The sequence below is a fragment of the Rhinolophus sinicus genome, chromosome 17 (assembly GCF_057876585.1).
Source record: "Rhinolophus sinicus isolate RSI-liver-muscle chromosome 17, RSI-T2T, whole genome shotgun sequence".
Taxonomy (NCBI): domain Eukaryota; kingdom Metazoa; phylum Chordata; class Mammalia; order Chiroptera; family Rhinolophidae; genus Rhinolophus; species Rhinolophus sinicus.
This window is the reverse complement of record NC_142517.1, coordinates 41530025-41547481: the sequence shown is the minus strand read 5'-3', so window position 1 is coordinate 41547481 and position 17457 is coordinate 41530025. Positions and strand designations below refer to the sequence as shown.

Genomic DNA, 17457 nt, shown 5'->3' with positions numbered 1-17457 from the left:
AATTTTAATATTGTCTCTCTTCAGATGACTTCTTTGATTATCCAACATGAAGTAGTCAACCAGCCACTCTCTATCATGTCCTCTTGCTTCAGTTTTCTGCATAGTACTCATTCTAATTTGATAATTTCCTGTTCACATCTTTATTTTTACACTGAGAAGCATACTTCTTAAGCGCCTAGATCTTATATAATGTGGCTGGTACATAGAAGATGATTAACAAATAGATCTTGAATGACTATGAGGGGGTTCAGAGCTGCCACCCCCAAATATGTTATTTTGACATAAGGGTTGTTTTGAGCTGAAAGCAATTGAGCGGAAGCAGATGCAAGAAAAAACTTCTGTTCTCCTCTTCTCCACTAGGAAGGGAAAGATGATAATTTAATCACCAGATGCAACTCTAGATTCTTATTGGCCCAGGGACAGATGGTACCAGAAGAACTTACATAACAATCCTCACTAAAATAACCTTTATTTCCGATTATTTCCCCCCACAAATTTATATTCTCAGTTTTCTCAATAAAAGCCTAAAACTCTTCTTGTCTTGTCACTTTACAAATTATTGTCCTTTGATAGCATGCTATACAAGCAATATAAAGTGTTTAAATACAATCATTCTTTAAGAGGAAAAAAATGGATATATTTAAAGAGGACTATGGGGAAATCTTTACATTCTCAGATAGTTTGCCTAATTTTGAGGTTACCATACCCAGTTACTATTACCACCTGGAAATAGTTTCTGTAATTGAAACATAAAAGGACTACCAAGGAAATTAATCACATTTTAGAGTTGTGCTTTATGAAGCAAATAAAATTTCACAATGTCAAACATTTACAAAAACACAAAGCGACACATAATTAAGAAATAAACTATTTAGTTCAATGTCTAAGAGCAAAAGCTATATAGAAAAAGAAAAGATTCATGTGGGACACAGCTGTTTGGAAAGGTTTGATGGAGAAGACACAACTTAATTCAAAGAATTATAGAAGGATTTGGATTCAAAAGGAAAAAATGAAAATGATTTCAGAAAAATTTGGGAGAAAACTTTTTCAGGGAACTTTAAAATATTCTTATACCTCATGCTCTTTTAAAGCAATCTAACCATAAATTATCTTTATTTCAGTCATTTGGTTTGGAGCCAAGATGATAGAGGACCACTAGGAGATTTTAAGTCCTCAAATTCTCAGGTACTGTATAAAGTATTATTCATTTTAGAAGTTCAAAAATCTCCAAGTGGTATGCAAGTGGTCAGAAGATATCTAGAATTTATAGGCTGTTCTTAGCTTTTAAGCATATTTATTCAGCATCTACCACATTAAATGACACACATTACTTTTATATACTTTCTGGGGTCTTAATGTGCTTAGCAAATATACACTGAGTTACCAGAATAAACAAAGTATATTTTTCTGATATAAACTTAAATATTCAATATGTTGGCTATAACTTCTTTTTGTATGTTGACTGTTTTGAAAGGCAAGGAAGTAAAAGGAAAGCTTACATCTTTAAGAGTAGATATAATTTAGTAGCATTTGATTCAGATCATAAAATTAAAAAGTATTGATGAAATATATAATAAACAATTTCTCACCACAGTATCCCTTAAAGTGCACCCACTTAAAATTAAATGAGATTATACTGAACTTTATCCCCCACTGAATTAGCAATGAATTCAGGAATTTCTGACATACCATAAGTGTATACTTGTATCCCCACCTGTGAAAAATGTTGGAAGTCATTATTTTCATCAGTGTATGCTTCTAAATAAAAAAAAAAATGGTATAAAAATGCAGCATAAGCCAAGAAGAAATTTTAATATATTATGTTATACATGCTTCACATCTTGTTATATTTTTATTAAATAGTCAGTTGCTAACATAGCACTATGAGATTGTGCAGCAAGAGCACCCATTAATAGTACATTTCTTTAACAACTTATAAAAAAGAAACATGCAGATTTTTGACAAGCACATAATATGGTAAATCTCAGTAATATGAAAGTATAGCTGTGTATTTCAACATAAATGGAATGTTCAACATTTTAAAATATCAGTAGTGGGAATAAAGTAATTTAATAGGCAGAATTGTCCCTAGTCATTTGCAAAGTACTGAAAATTTGCATGTAAAATTTAATACTCTATTTTATTTTTTCAGTAGAGGCTGTATTGAATAGAGGAGTAAAGAGAAATTTGAAGAAATCATGTATTGGTGAGTATATTGTTCTTGTATAAGCTTCAAATAAAGGACTAGCAACATTTTATCCCACAACATTTCCAATGGACTTGATATTTCTACATAACAAACATTGTCCTTACAGTCGTTCTGATATTTGCTTTTGACTTACACCTACAAATATTTTAGTTATAAACAGTTCTTATTTTTAATATATATGTGTATATGTATATGTATATGTATATATATATACATATACACATATATATATACATATATACACACATATATATACACATATATATATGTGTGTGTATATATGAGTATATACGTATTTCACATGGTTTTACAAATTTATACAGTTTACATACACATATAATTTTAAGCCAGTACATGATATAATTGTCAGTAAAATGATCTATGGTCATAAAAAAGTCCACATTTATCACAAAACAGAATTATTATACTAGGGGATAGCTAGGAAAATAATTCTCTCCTGTACAGATTTTGTCATATATAAAGTGGTACAGCAGAGAGTAATTCACACTTTAAGAGGGATGAAACGTCCCAATTTCAATGAGACCCTTAATTTAATTGTATGGAGAATTATTAAAGACTATATAAGTTGTTAAAGAAAAATGTGAAGCCAGAAAATTCTGTTACTCAATAGCTCTTTTATATCTCCAATTGACCAACAATAAGGGCTCTGGCCAGGAGGTGACAGAGTTACTATGTTTCAGTTGTTGTTGTTGTTACTGTTGTTACTATTGTTACCGTTACTATTATCTATTAGGTGAGGTCCTCCCAGGGTACAATGCTTACACTCCTGTGAAAGCCTGTGCTGCTAAGGCCTCACTGGCCTCTGTTTCAAGTACAATCATTCTTACAGTGTCTGTCTCCTCCCCGATAAAGGATCTTATCACTAAAACTTTTCTGGGTTACCCATTCAGATCATTAAACTTTCAAGTATTGCCTCCAGCTAAGCCAAATTCACTACCACCTGACTAAATGCACCATTCACTCAGTGGCAAGGACACACACACGCACACACTCTCACGTGTGCATCTATAAATGCATTCTATATCAAAGGTGTTTTTTCAGATCAAATCTCTAATTATGCCAAATGGAAACTGTACAGAAAAATCCATTGTAAGACAGCCTGGAATTCTTTAATACCATCTCTCCTCTGTTTAGGCATGCTGTTCCCACTAAGCTAATCTGGTGTCTGTGTTTCTTCCAGACAAGGTGGCACCAAGTCCAATGCTTTAAAGTGTGTGAGTTTTCACATAGAATGGCCTATCTAGAGATCTCTGCTAACAGAAAGTTTCTTTATTTGCTGCCTTATCTAAAGTTCCCACTTCAGAAACACTGCATGCACAGAGATTCTTACTTCAATGCCTCTCATTGTTTATTCCAAATATATTATTGAGGTCAGAACAATTAATTTTGCCCAGGCAGATTAAGAATAATATTAAGATGTTCCCTAATCTGTGCCAGTATAGGGCCTACAATCACAGTTTTCTTGTAGTAAGGAATTAAAAGGGACAATCAATAGCCTTAAAATATATTTATTTCATCAGTAATGAAACCTGGGCAAATATGTATATTTATATATCTGTATATTTATATGTATCTACATCTATCTATCTATCTATCTATCTATCTATCTATCTATCTATCTATCTATCTAACTAACCTGTCTAGCTCAGGACCTATAAGCAATACATGTATACTATTTGCCTTCATGTTTGGTCAATCTAATCAAGCTACTATTTTGCTTTAGAACACACCTAATGCCACGTATCTTGAAGTAGAACATTGACGCTCCTCTTCCTTTTCCATTGTTCTTTTCTGAAAGCCAATTTTTACTTGCCTTTTCATATCCAGGTCTCTGGTATAGTTGAACCAGCTACCTTAGACTAAGGTACACTAAAAGCCTTAATATGTTTTCCAGAGTCTTACACATACTTTTAAAAGATCATCTTGGTAACATGTTTCCTAACCACTCTGCCCAAAACGTCAAAGGCTATCTGATCTCTCCTTTAACAAAAGCTCACTTTGTAGAATGGTAGAATCAAAACAAGACTTAGGATTTGAAACCTTATGGGTGATATTACACTTAAATAATAATACCAAAATATGATGCAATTTAATGAGAAAATATCTACAGATACATAATTTATAAAATATTTTTAGCAGTATAAAATATTTATCATGGGCTTGGTAGCTCCATTATTATTGCTGCTATGATTGAAAGAAAGAATTTGTCCTGTAAGTATTTATTTTAAATTCCTCAGAAAGAGATCTTATGTCTGTGGTTCAGCATATGGCTCGGTCTCTAAAATGCAATATGAACAGGGGGCCCAAGACCACTCTGAGCTTAGATTAAAATGGACCTGAAATCTTCTGAATCCCTGTAATTACTTGGAGCTACCCTGTCAAAGTGGGAAACTGCTCTTATAGAAACAATTTTGAGAAGTCCAACTAGATTTTATGGGATCACAAATGCCATAGTTCCATGGATTTCGACAAGTGATTATCAACTAATTTCACACTCCAATACATCTATTAGTAACAAGGACTCACTATGCAAGTAGAGAAAAGCTTTTCAGAATCTGCAGAGGGAAAGAACAGGAATAGTACAGATATACTTACGAACACCATACTGTTACAGTTTTAATTAAACCCCTTAAAGATGGCACATCTCCTCTAGTCGGAAGTCACTGGTCTAGACCCCAGAGCTGTGGAAAATATAGCAAGAAACAGAGTGCTGTGGCTAACATGAAAATTTGTTATTTAATAATTTATATCTTCAACTATCGCTGATGAGGCCAACTGGAATAATAATCCCATTTGGCAGAAAGAGTTAAGACAAAGAGCAATCAAAAGACAAATCCACACTATTATGGGAGTAGGAGGTTAAGAAATTCTGGGGTACATTTAGGCGATATAGAGAGCTGCATTAATTATTTGTCAAAGTCTTAACAAAAATCAAATGTGTTAAACTAGAAAACCTTCAAATTAGACATATGTGCTGTGTAAAATAAATATCTAAAATGGAAATAAAAGATAACTATACTCTATAAAAAAGAAAGCTATACCCTAATTTCTGTCAAGTATTTCTATAGAAGCTAATATCATCATTTACCTCAGAAAACCCCAAACAGTAAAATAAATTTTCATTACAAATGATATTTCTAAAATTTCAATAGCTACTGGAAACATAATAAAATTTTCTTGATCTCATTAACTAAAGTAAATGTATATAATGTTATGTTCCACTGAATGAAAATTAGAATTAATTTTGGCAAGAGGGTTGTGTTTAGATCATTGGGGAGTGTTCTTAAATGACTTTTCAAATTAAAATAGCCTCTGTTACTGCAAATTTGGGTGAAGTGCTTAAACTATCTATGCCTTACCTAATCACTAAATTGGATTAATAATTGTACTTACTTATAATAATAAAAATTTATAATTTATAACAATAAAATATCTACTTCTCAAATGATACCTGTTATAATTGTTCTTATTTTTAAAAGTAAAATTAAATACTTGATCTGTAAGCCCTTTCTTGAAAAAAATTCTATATTTCTGTCACACAAAGAAAAAACATGATTCAGGGCTTCAAATGATCACTGTAGTTCACAAAGCTCTGTATAGACATCATGTTGCGTTCAATAACTTTCCTAGATAACTTCTTATACATCTTAAAAGATGCTGTGTGACAAAAGGACAACTCAGGGAGTAATAATAATGAATAAATTTCTTTAAATTGCATTTCAATTATTCAACAGTTCAGAAATGTTAAAAAGCCAGCTAGTTTTCCTATACTAATCAGAAAATCAGGACAATAACTTACTTAGCACCTCCCATCTTTCAATGTGCTTTCATGTTTATTATCTCCATTAAGTGCTATGATCACTTACGAACCATAATTCTTGAAGGTTTAAGGTCTTTGAAGACTTTCTCTGTGTTGCCTACACTGAACATATAAGTATTCAATAAATGTGTGAAAATATAATTAGCTCTAATTATGAACATTAGTTTACAATAAGAAAAATTAGAAATTGAATGTCCTGTGTCTTATGGCTCTTGGTGGATCAGGGATTGATTTTCAATACATAAGATCTAATTCTCTCTGAAAAACTGCATTGTCACTGGACACAAAATAAGAATTCCCTGCTATGATGACAAATCAGAGAAATTGTAATGGTGAACACAAATTTCATAACATATTTGTAATTAGATTACAAAGAGAAATAACATATACAGAGTGTATTTACAACGCTAAAAATACTTTCAAGAATATATTTAATGCTCAGAGTCATGTACAAATCAAATATGAATAAATTGTGATGTCAGTTAAAGGAAAATAACACAATGGTTAGACGTATCAACAGAATATTACATCCAATTTTACTTAAGGTTTCTATTTTGGCTTTTCAAATCTTAATAAAACAGATGGTGTAAATATATTTATGAGTAATAACAAAAATGGTTTTAAGTATCACATCATATGTAGAACTACAGTACAAAAGAAAAAACAACAATGTGCAAAGAAAAATAAATAATAATCTCCAAAAATTTCATGTACAGTGGATCAAAAAGACTTTTTCAACTATACTATAAATTAAATAAGAAAATAATTAAAAACCTAATGATATATTAATTCAGGAGAGCTCAATTTTCCTAGGTTGTAAAACAATCCAAATAGCTAGAAATCTTTGGCAACATAGTATAAGCATTCCATTGTCACGGGGTTTTGGGAGCAGTGAAAAGTAAAGGCATTAGAATCACCCTACAGACCCTTTGATTCTGTTAATTCCCATCTAGAAGTCACCTACTCATCCTTTAAAACTCTAGCAAAATATCATCCTCTCCGTCGGTATTAGTCACACCTTCCTCTGCACCCTTTCTTCCATTAGACTTATTATTCATTACAGTGTACCACATACCAAATCACTATGGAGTTTGGGTCCTGAAAGGTGTAACAAGGACTATTTATATCTGAATCTCCAGTGCCTAGCACTGTGCATTTTCCTTAGCAGGCACTTAAAACAATCATTTACCATGCAATTCAAATATCCCAATGACATCCATCTACTTGGAAGCAACACCTGTCAGATCTCACTGCCTTAGGGTATCATCTATCTGCCATGGCTCTCGTGCTTCCCCCTTCATTTAAATATCTTTATGCTGCATTATAGTTACTACATCCATGTTTGATCTGCCTTACCAAAGCACTAGCTACTTGAGAGCAGAGGCCTGTATCATTTCTTCGGACCCTGTGCATTATTAATTGCTTTGTCTTACAGATAGTAGGTGCATAGCATAGATTTTGTCAAATTCATCACTCAATATATGGTGACACATAATATGTACTACATAAAATAAGGGATGGAAATGCAAAACCTACATTACAGTGCTTAAATATCAAAGAAGTAAATGTTTTTATATCCATGTCTTTCAGAATGTGGACATATTCAAAGCACGAGTATTTTTATTCGAGAAAGTTCGCATTTAAAAGTTTGGTTCCACTTTTATTAAACTAACAGGCCCTAGAATACAAAATACACTTTAAAATATATACTGAGGTTTGCTAACATCAGGACAGCATGACAATTAATATTTAATATTATAGTAATGCAGAGTGCTTTACATTCCAGATACAATGCTTTTATCACTTTATGTCTTAGCAAGTCACTAGAAAATCAACGATATTTGAATAACTGGAAAGTATCTGCAAATACTACCAACAATGTGGAGTAACTAATAAGGTAAACACAATAGGAAAAGCACACATAGAAACTGTAAAAATCACTCATTCCTTGATAAGACTGAAAGTGTATTCACTTTCAGGGATCTGGTTCGAGAAATTTACCATCATTATTAGATATTTAAAGACCTGAAATTAATGTGATAATTGGAAAAAAAAAAGATAACTTCACCAATCAGGGCTGCCAGGACATAAATAATCAGTTACTCTAGAGTTGTTTGTATCACTGGACTTGACCAGAGGATTTCCTTTTAATACTGGGCTTTTGCTACTTACTAGCAAACTGAGGTTGTATAGTCATGTAAGTCCTTTCTGCCAAATGAGTGTAACAGTACCTGCTTGACATCTCTCACAGAAGTGTTAGGGAATCTAATTGACATATGGAAACTTCTTGAATATTATTATTTGACATACAGATACTTGAAATATTATTAATACTATATTATCTTTATTCTGGAGTGCTAGGGAAAAAAAAAAATCCTGCCCCAAAGAATTTCATAATGTTTGTAAATTTGTCCTTCGGTATTAATTTGATTGGAGAAAAGCTTTTCCAGAGATGATTTGGCTGAACAAGAAATTGTGCATACACCTTAGATGGGGACCAAGCAAAGAACTAATCAGAAGATTGACAGGATAAAGTATAGGCAGAAATGACTTGGCTAAATGAGCACTGGATTTTCAGGCACAGTAAAGTAGGACATGATTGGGAAGAGGAAGATAAAAAGCCTGAGAGGGTGTAAAAATTAGAAGGGGATGAAAGAGGGAGATGGGATGAAGAGAGAAGGGAGAGTGAAAGGATATTTTGTAGGTAAATATGAGAGACAATTTTGATTTCTTCAAATTTGAAGTGGAGAATAGGGATAAGACAAGTCCACAAATAACGTTTACGGGAGAAAAGTTTTAACACATCACAAAATTATTACAGAAATTCAATAGTTTCGTGTCTAGATGTGGCAAAAAGGGGAGATATAATTTCATAAAGAAGGTAAAGGAACATTACTTTTGAAAGTAAAGTACACCTTGTCTATATATCTTAATAATCAGGTCTCAGAACTGAGGCCGTCCATTTCAACATGATTTAACTGTTTGTTCCAGAAATTTTTTTGCCAGGAAGATAAGATGGTAAGCAGATAAATTAATGCTACTGATGACATCAGGAATTTCCTACAAACCAATTTATCCAAACAAATAATTTGCTCATTACGGCACAGAAGTTGTTTAGCAAAAATAATTTACTCATTAAGATTATCAACACCCTCACCTTGCTTTGTCCAGCAATCTTCAAGTTTTTACAGTTTGCCGAAAGCCAATCATTTCTCTCCTTGAAAGAGCTGCCATCACTCACTTGAGCCTAAAACTCTGACAATGTTGAACTTTAGCTGAATCCTGTGCTCCCATTCTTTTCTGGATACCACCCCCTTAAACGTGTTCTGAGAAAGAGCTAACTACAAAAGATTGCCCTGCCCTCAGGTATTCAGAGAACTCACTCTTTGGACCCTTCAGGTAAGACCTCCTTATGGTTCCCTTCTTTATTTGCCTGTATTAAACCCCAGGTTTCCTCCCTCTTCTTTGAGATGTTCCTCATTAATAAGTGTTCTCCATAATGTAGTAGACAAAATAAATTTGTCTCCTTAATTCCCTGGGGCATTTTGTATTTAACATCCCCAAACTCCCCTGACATCCACATTCTGAAACAATACAAACACTGTCAAGGTGGGATTTTTTTTCCTATGGCGGTAGGTCTAATAGACTTAGTTTTGCTTAATCCACATGTCACCTTTGTGATATGTTTGTGGTTAATCTGTTAACATTGTTAAGGTAAGCCTTGAAATATATAAGAGAAATTTGGGTCCATAGCAATAGGTGGTAGGGGGAGAGGTGGGAGGACAGAAGGAAACGAAATGTACTAGGTAGATAAAAATGTATGTGAAGCTGTGAACGGCTTCTCTTTGGAAATTATATATTGCAGGTAAGCTGGATGAAATTAGATACAGCAAGTTCTTGAATACTGTTTTTTTGTTGTTGTTGTTTAATGTCATTTCATTATATCATTGTTTTGTTATGACATTGATGACATGCCATAGGAACTTAAATCACATTTATATTAATTAGCCTATCATAAAATTGGTTTCATCATATGTCACCGTTTCTAAGAACCCATTGATGATGTTAGGTGAGGACTTATTGTACATATAAGAAATTCTCTGTGATAGAGATGGAAACATAGGTTACCACAACATCACAGAAGGCCTTGAACAAGACCAGGAAGAAGAATCTGCAAGGGAGTTAGGGACTATAGTATTTTAATAGGAATTTTACCTCTGTCTAGTACTGTAACCCATTTTTTCAGTTTTATCCATTTTCCACTTCATTTCAAGAGTAAGGCATTTCAAGAGCATGATAGAATTGAATTGGCTTATAAAAATATTTCAGAGTTCACATACAATAAATTTTGTGGGGTTTCTTTGGCAGTGTTAACACCCTGACTATATACATCTGGGATGTATTATAAATTTTGTGTGAATTTATCTTCCTCTGTCTAGAAATTCCACCACCCCCCCCTTTGTACATTAACACTTTAAAATAACTAAAGATCTTCCCGCTTGTCAAGAGACCATTCATAAGTTGATGTTGCTATTGGATGACCTTGACTTCAAAGTCACTGCACAATCACTTCCTATCACTAGTCTCCTATCCCTCCCTAGTGTGTCCTTAAAGCTTTCCTTTGAATTAGAGATGACTGACAATGGTTTCTTCTCAAAACGGATTATAAATACTGGCCTTAGGGTATCTGGAAGGAAAAGAGACAGAAAGAGAGAGTGAGAGAGTGAGAGAGAATCAAGTCTGTTCTGGCCTCTATTGTACATTTTACTGTTTGGAGATTAGGGAGAAGTTAACTTAGTTAAAAACATAGATTTGGCTATTAGAGTTGTTTTTTGCAAATTAACTGGTGATTAAGACTGAAGGGACTAAAGATATTTGAAAGACTTCGTAAGGCCTTTGCCTACTTAGGTCATTCTAGCGTGCTTCTCCCCATCCTCACAAGCCTCACTTCTCTTCTTGAGATCTTCTCATCTAAAATCATAGCAGCCAGTGATTTGTTATCTTTATTGCATTATTCTCTCTTATTTTCTTTATAGTATTTATCACTAAATTATCTTATCTGCCACTTGGCTTGTTTATCTAATCTATCTGCTCCCATTCTTGACCTACTATACACTCTGAAGTTTATTTTGTCCTTAATACCTTGGGATCTTTGATTCTATCAAAGTAACATAAATGCAGCTGAGCGTTTGACACTTTTACTTCAACACTTGCCCTTGCTTAGTGCAAATGCCACCACCATTCATTCATCTTGTCGTGCCGTCTGGAAACCTTGGATTCTTCTTTCTCTTACATTTTATATCAAATTTTCAGCAAAGCTGGTCAACTCTACTCTAAAAATGCATCCCACCAGCCCAGAAATATGTGTCCCTAGCCCACACAACCATTTTTTCTCCTGTTCCTACTGCAATGGACTCTTATCAGGCCTCTTTGCTGCCACTCTTCCCAGAACCTCCTATTCTGAAAGGGTGTTTTAAAAAATCATATCGAACCATGTCATCACCACTTCTCCCGATTCTCATCCCTCTTAGAATATTATCCAAACTCCACCAAAGCCTCTGAGGCCCTACACGATCTGTCCTCCACGTTCTCTCTGACCTCATCGTTTACCACTATAGGCATTTCGGCACTCTGTTCCAGGCTTACTGGCCTTCTTCTTCTTCCTCAACACACTCCCATTTCAGAGCTTTTGCACGTTGTTTCCTCTTCCATGAGACATATGCACAAGTATCATCTGCTCACTGCATTCAAATTTCTGCTCAAATATCACTTCCCTAAAACGACTTTCCTGATGATACTAGACTACTACTCCTTATTCTCTTGTCTCCTGGCCTACTTTATTTTAGTCCATAGTACCTGTGCAATGTAACCAATATGACATTAATACATCTCTGTCAGAAACCAAAATAATTTTCAATTCCTCTGTTAAACATTACAGGGGAAAGGCATATTTTCCTATCTCTGTGTTAAATAATACTGAAATCAAACTTATTTCCCTGATAATTCTAGGGTGAAGTATACTTTTCTCTTTTGTTTGAGAATAGCAAAATAACGTAGCTGCTTACTTGAGGAATCACCTGCTTATGATATGACAAGATATGAGTGAATCTTAAACAGTTTAGTTATTGAGTTTTGCTTTAAGACCCTCACCTCAGTGTGCCCTCCGGTTCAAGGTAATTCTGTTATACATTCTCCTGAACGCCAAAGAGTTTCCAACATTCTAAGAGCCACCTGAAAATCACCCAGTCCAGTCCTAACACCCTATAAAGATTGTAGTCCCCCCATATCCACTGGGAGGGGGTATGTCCCAAATCCCCCAGTGGTTGCCTGAAACTTCAGTTAATACCAAACCCTACATGTAGACTATGTTTTGTCCTTACATGCATATCTAAAAGTTCAAATTACTCTTGCATTTTGGGGCCATTATTAAGTAAAATGAGGATTACTTAAACACAAGCACTGCGTTGCTACAACAGTCTGATATCCAAGACAGCTATTAAGTGACTAATGTGCAGGTAGCATATACAGCATGGATACGCTGGGTGAAAGGATGATTCACATTCCTGGTGGGATGGAGCAAGATGGCACAAGATTTCATCACAGTATTCAGACTGGCATGCAATGTAAAACTTATGAATTGTTTATTTCTGGAATTTTTGATTTCATAATTTTGGATGGCAGTTGGCCATGGATAACTGAAACGATGAAAAACAACCTATGATAAAGGGGGACTACTGTATCCTGCCCCACCTTCCCATTGTAAAGTCCTATTAGGACCGTCAAGTTGGTGCTCAACCATAGTGTAGAAATCTAATAAATTCAGCTTTGCTCAATCAAAGTATTTTTTCTGGTGGCATTTTTGGAGAGCTACCAGTTGTCAATGCTGGAGGTTCCACCAAGATTCTAAAAATACCTCCTCACTACTTGCGACTCAAGGCTCTAGACTCAGAACATAATGCTTCAGTGAGGCCCCTTGCAGTTCCTACTGGGGGATCTCTCCAACTGCGACAATGAAGTAGGTCCCACATTGGGTCTGAGTTCTAGTGTTTTTCATTGATCCTCCAAATACTATGTTTATTTTGTTTCCTAGGATTGCAGAATAATTAAAAATCTTAGTTTATCTAATTCAATTAGAAAATTGTTATTTATAGTAGAAAAATATCAACTACTCATTTTTTATTTTTATTTGTTTTTTTTGCCTGCTCTTTTCACTTTCGGTTGTGAATCTATGTAATTAAAATAATTCTGTCTGAATTGGGAAGTCAATAGTCAAAATGGTTTATTGCTTCTCTGGATATGAGAATGGAAGCTCCTTTAAGGTTAGTACCTGGACTGACTTGTTCACCAAATTACCCAGAGCAATGCCTGTTATGTAATTTCTGCTCGATAAATATGCATTGACTAAATGAAGGTATTTTCAGATATAAAATATTTAAGAGTTAAAAACATTTTGTAAAATGCATACAATACACATTCTTCAATTTCTCAAATCAAAATGTGTGACCAAGAAATTATTTGACAAATGAGTGAAGAAAAAATGAAAGGAAAAAGATTACTTCATTTATATCTATCTACATATTGCTATATCCTTAAATCTCTATGTTAAAATATAAGGATTTAATTAAGAATATTTGAGAAGCAAGGGAAAACAGCATAGACTCTATACTACGGAATTCATATTTTGTGTGTGATATAGCTCATTTCTAAATTTTTCTTAAAATTAGTAAACTAGAGCTTTCTCTGTCTGATAGCTGAAGAATATTTTTTCTGTTTCTTCAAATGCCTGTTTTTAGCTAAGGAGGAAAAATAAAATATTAGTATTTTATACCGCATTTTAGATTTTTAAAAAATACATTGGTGGAATATTATGTTAAAATAAAAAAGTATACCTTAAAGTAAAAAAAAAAAAAAAAGTTTTAAAGTCAGAGGATTTTATCAACATGCAAATTATGTTATAAACAATAATCAATGTGCATCTAATCTAGGATATTTTCTATGTACAAGTTAACACAATATTAAGTCTTCAGAAATTCCCCTGGATTATTGTTACTGACATTACTTATTCTATGTTCCATTTCCCAAAATAATTTAATAAAGCTTAATGGCAACAACAACATTGTGATCATGCTTTTTAATGTTACACAATAAATGGGTATAAAAAAACACAATTAAAAAACACACACACAATTCATGGCTTGAAGTTTCAGACACATCATCCTTGTCAACGTAAATGTCTTATTATTTTTCTATACATTTACATATATACATATACAAAAGGAATCAATCTGTCAAATAGAACTCACTAAATAGACCAGTTGGGTATTTCAGATTTCAAATATTAACATTATCACTAGCATTTCCCCTCCAATTTTGTATATGTCAAACATATTCCTTCAAATTTGTTTAGACATCAACAAGCAGAAGGTTAAGCTAGTTAACCTTTCATGGTTTCTCCTAACCTCACCATTGATGCCATGTCTTCCTTCAGAAAATACGGCAAAATCAGCTACTGAGATCCTGCTCACAGCATCTAAATTTTCACTTTGAGAAGCTGATAGCAGAGAGTTTTCTAAGGTATGTTTCTTTGGTTGGTTCTTTGTATCTTAACCAAGTTAAAATTCAATTTTTGATATGGTATATTTTGAAAACTGCTCCTATTTTATGATTGCTAGTTAATGTTGCCAGTTGTATACTAGAACACTGAGGCATAGCTGTAAAAGTCAATATAACATTTAATTCATTATCTAATTGTCCTATATTTATTGTAGACATAGATGAAAATATGACTTTCCTAAAATTAATCCCTGCTGTTCCCCTCACACACACAAACAAAAAAAGATCTCTATTCTAATAGTTTATTATGATATAATAAACTGACAAATGTATAGGCTCTTTTCTCTGTATCGTCAAAAGTATTACTGATTTATTTTAATATATAAAACATAGTTGAGAAACATCAACATTCAAACAAAGTCCTACTTTGCTACTGAGCTTTATATCCTTGAACAAGTTACATATTCCCTCTGAATCTCAGTTTCTTCATCTCTAAAAGGATAGTATAGTGTCTATTTTTGCAAGAGTTTTATACAAACACAAATACAAATCACTTAATCTAGTGTCTGGGCCATTAGAGCAGCCCGATAAATAAAACACATTCTTATTTTTAACAAAATAAAATGAGTGAAAACTGAAGTTTATATTTTAAGTCTGCTATACCAAAGCACCTCAGTATATACTCTTTAAACTGCCCATCTTTTCAAGTATATTACTTTTTTAAATATTAAGCATTTAACATGTATTCACTACATGTAACTACCCCAATACCAGCTCTCCACTAAAATTTGGCTGGGTAAATAAGACTTTCCATATATTATGTCATTTAATCATCACAATCATCTTAAATAAAATTAGTATTGCTTTACTTTAAGTGGTGAGAAAATTAAGACTCATAAATTTGGTAACTTGCTTATATTTAAAAAGCATCTAAGTGGCAACTACAGAATTTAAAACTATGTTTGTCTGCTCTTTCAATTTCAACGTATTTTCCTAAAAATATTATTCCGTTAGTTAGATGGAACAGAAAAAAAACTCATATTTCTTGATACTTTACTATTTGACAGATACATGGCTAGTTACTTTTGATTTTTTATTTTAAGTACTCTTCAAGGGCACCCTGTTGTCCTCAGATTTTAATAGAAAATGAAATTGAGGTTTACACTGGTCAGTAAGTAATACCCGGCCTATAAGTGGCAGGGCTAAAATTCAAATTCAGATCTCCCTAGTTCCAAAGCCCATGTACAGGTGGTATGGACAGTGAAAAAAGTTGGGGCTTTGGAATCAGATTGATCTGGGATACAATATCAGGTTTGCCTTCTGTCAAGACTAGTAAACCTCAACAGGCCTCAAATTAGGCTCCTAAGAAGTTTGTTGAGAGAATATCATGCTGCCTTATGAAGAAAAGCCATAGGATTGATACAAATAAAAAATGTTCCCCAGGTTTCCAACTGAAAAACAGGTGGTTCCATTTTCCAAAATTGAAAATTATACTTCCATGATATATAAAAGTGTCATTTCCTTCCTATTCATATCCCTTTCTCACCTCTGAAGAGGAACTCATATATTATGTGACATTCCATTATCTCCCACAATAACTAATGTATTTATACCCACCAGAAATGGACTGGTCAGTCATCTTTATCCTGGGAATTTGAGACTGAGACATCGAAAGTGTGGCCAGTTATAGTTATAAGTATGGGAGGTGTGAGGCCTTTGAAACTATATTAAAAGGCTTGTGGCCTTTTTGATTATGTAGTCTCTGTTAAGGAAACACAAAAAGGCAACTGTCCTGGAAAGTAGCAGGAGTAGACAACAGAAATTCAGAGTTAAGTTGAGATGACAGAATATGAGGCAACAGGAGAGACAGAGAGCACATGGTTGATAAATTGTCCGCTTTCTGAGATGTCAGTCTGTATTTCCTAAAACTGAGATCCTTGAGATTGGTCTATATTCTTTTGAACAGATATTTTCATTTATGGTAATTCAAGGTTTCTTTTTATAACCAAACAATCCATATATATATATATATATATATATATATATATATACATATATATATATATATTTTTTTTTTTTTTGGGGGGGGGGCGGGGGTGAGGAATAGTAGAGATTGTGATTCTTTCCCCAACATGCAATTTGTTTTTCTTTATTACTTGCAGTCATGCGCTCGGGTGAGACTGCTCGGGCAGAGTTCTGTGTGTGGACCCTGAGTAGTCTCAGAACCTGCCACAGTGACTGGTTAGGGAAACAGGCTGAAGTCAGCAGTGAAAGGTCTTCCCTTGGCTAAGAAGGTTTTGGCACTAGGGTTTCTGAGACATCTCTTGCTCTACAGAAAGAACTCTGTAAGAATTGTTTTCTTTATTTTTGAACAACGTGAATGAAACAAATAAAGCCTGAAAATACTGCAACTATTGTGTAAATTTTAAAGAAGCCAATTTGGGAACAATGCTGAGTGTCAGAGAACCATAGAGCCCAAAGATCCTGAGAAAAAGAGAGCTAAATCAGATTTTACCAGATCTATAGCCCTAACTACTCCTGAGCCAATGTATCTCCTTTGTTGTTTAAACAGTTGAATTGGGTTTTTTTTGTTAGCTGCAAATGACAGCAATCTGCCTGACAGAGGAGAGAGGGAAAGAGATGGGGAGACAGAAGGCAATGAAATGAAATCATTTTGGGGCATGTTGAATTTTACAATTGTAGAATAACCAGGTGGAGATGTACGGCATGCAGTTGGAAATATAGCTTTGGAATCCAGAGGAGAGATCAAAGATGGCGATATAAATTGGGAAGGTTGTCAGCATCAAGGTGGGAACTGAAGCCCAGGGTAGAGGTGAAGTCATTCAGAGAGGAC

General features: G+C 33.8%; 1 protein-coding gene and 1 long non-coding RNA gene across 4 annotated transcripts in view; one reads left to right on the top strand and one right to left on the bottom strand.

Moving 5' to 3' along the window:
• The window catches only part of NAALADL2 (N-acetylated alpha-linked acidic dipeptidase like 2), a 1226521-nt gene that overhangs the window by 223114 nt on the left and 985950 nt on the right, over window positions 1–17457 (bottom strand). The gene's annotated exons all lie outside the window — the stretch shown is intronic.
• On the top strand, window positions 1120–14696 carry LOC148754759 (uncharacterized). Its single transcript, XR_016019680.1, has 3 exons — window positions 1120–1185; window positions 2153–2206; window positions 14539–14696. It is a non-coding gene; the product is annotated as an uncharacterized LOC148754759 (long non-coding RNA).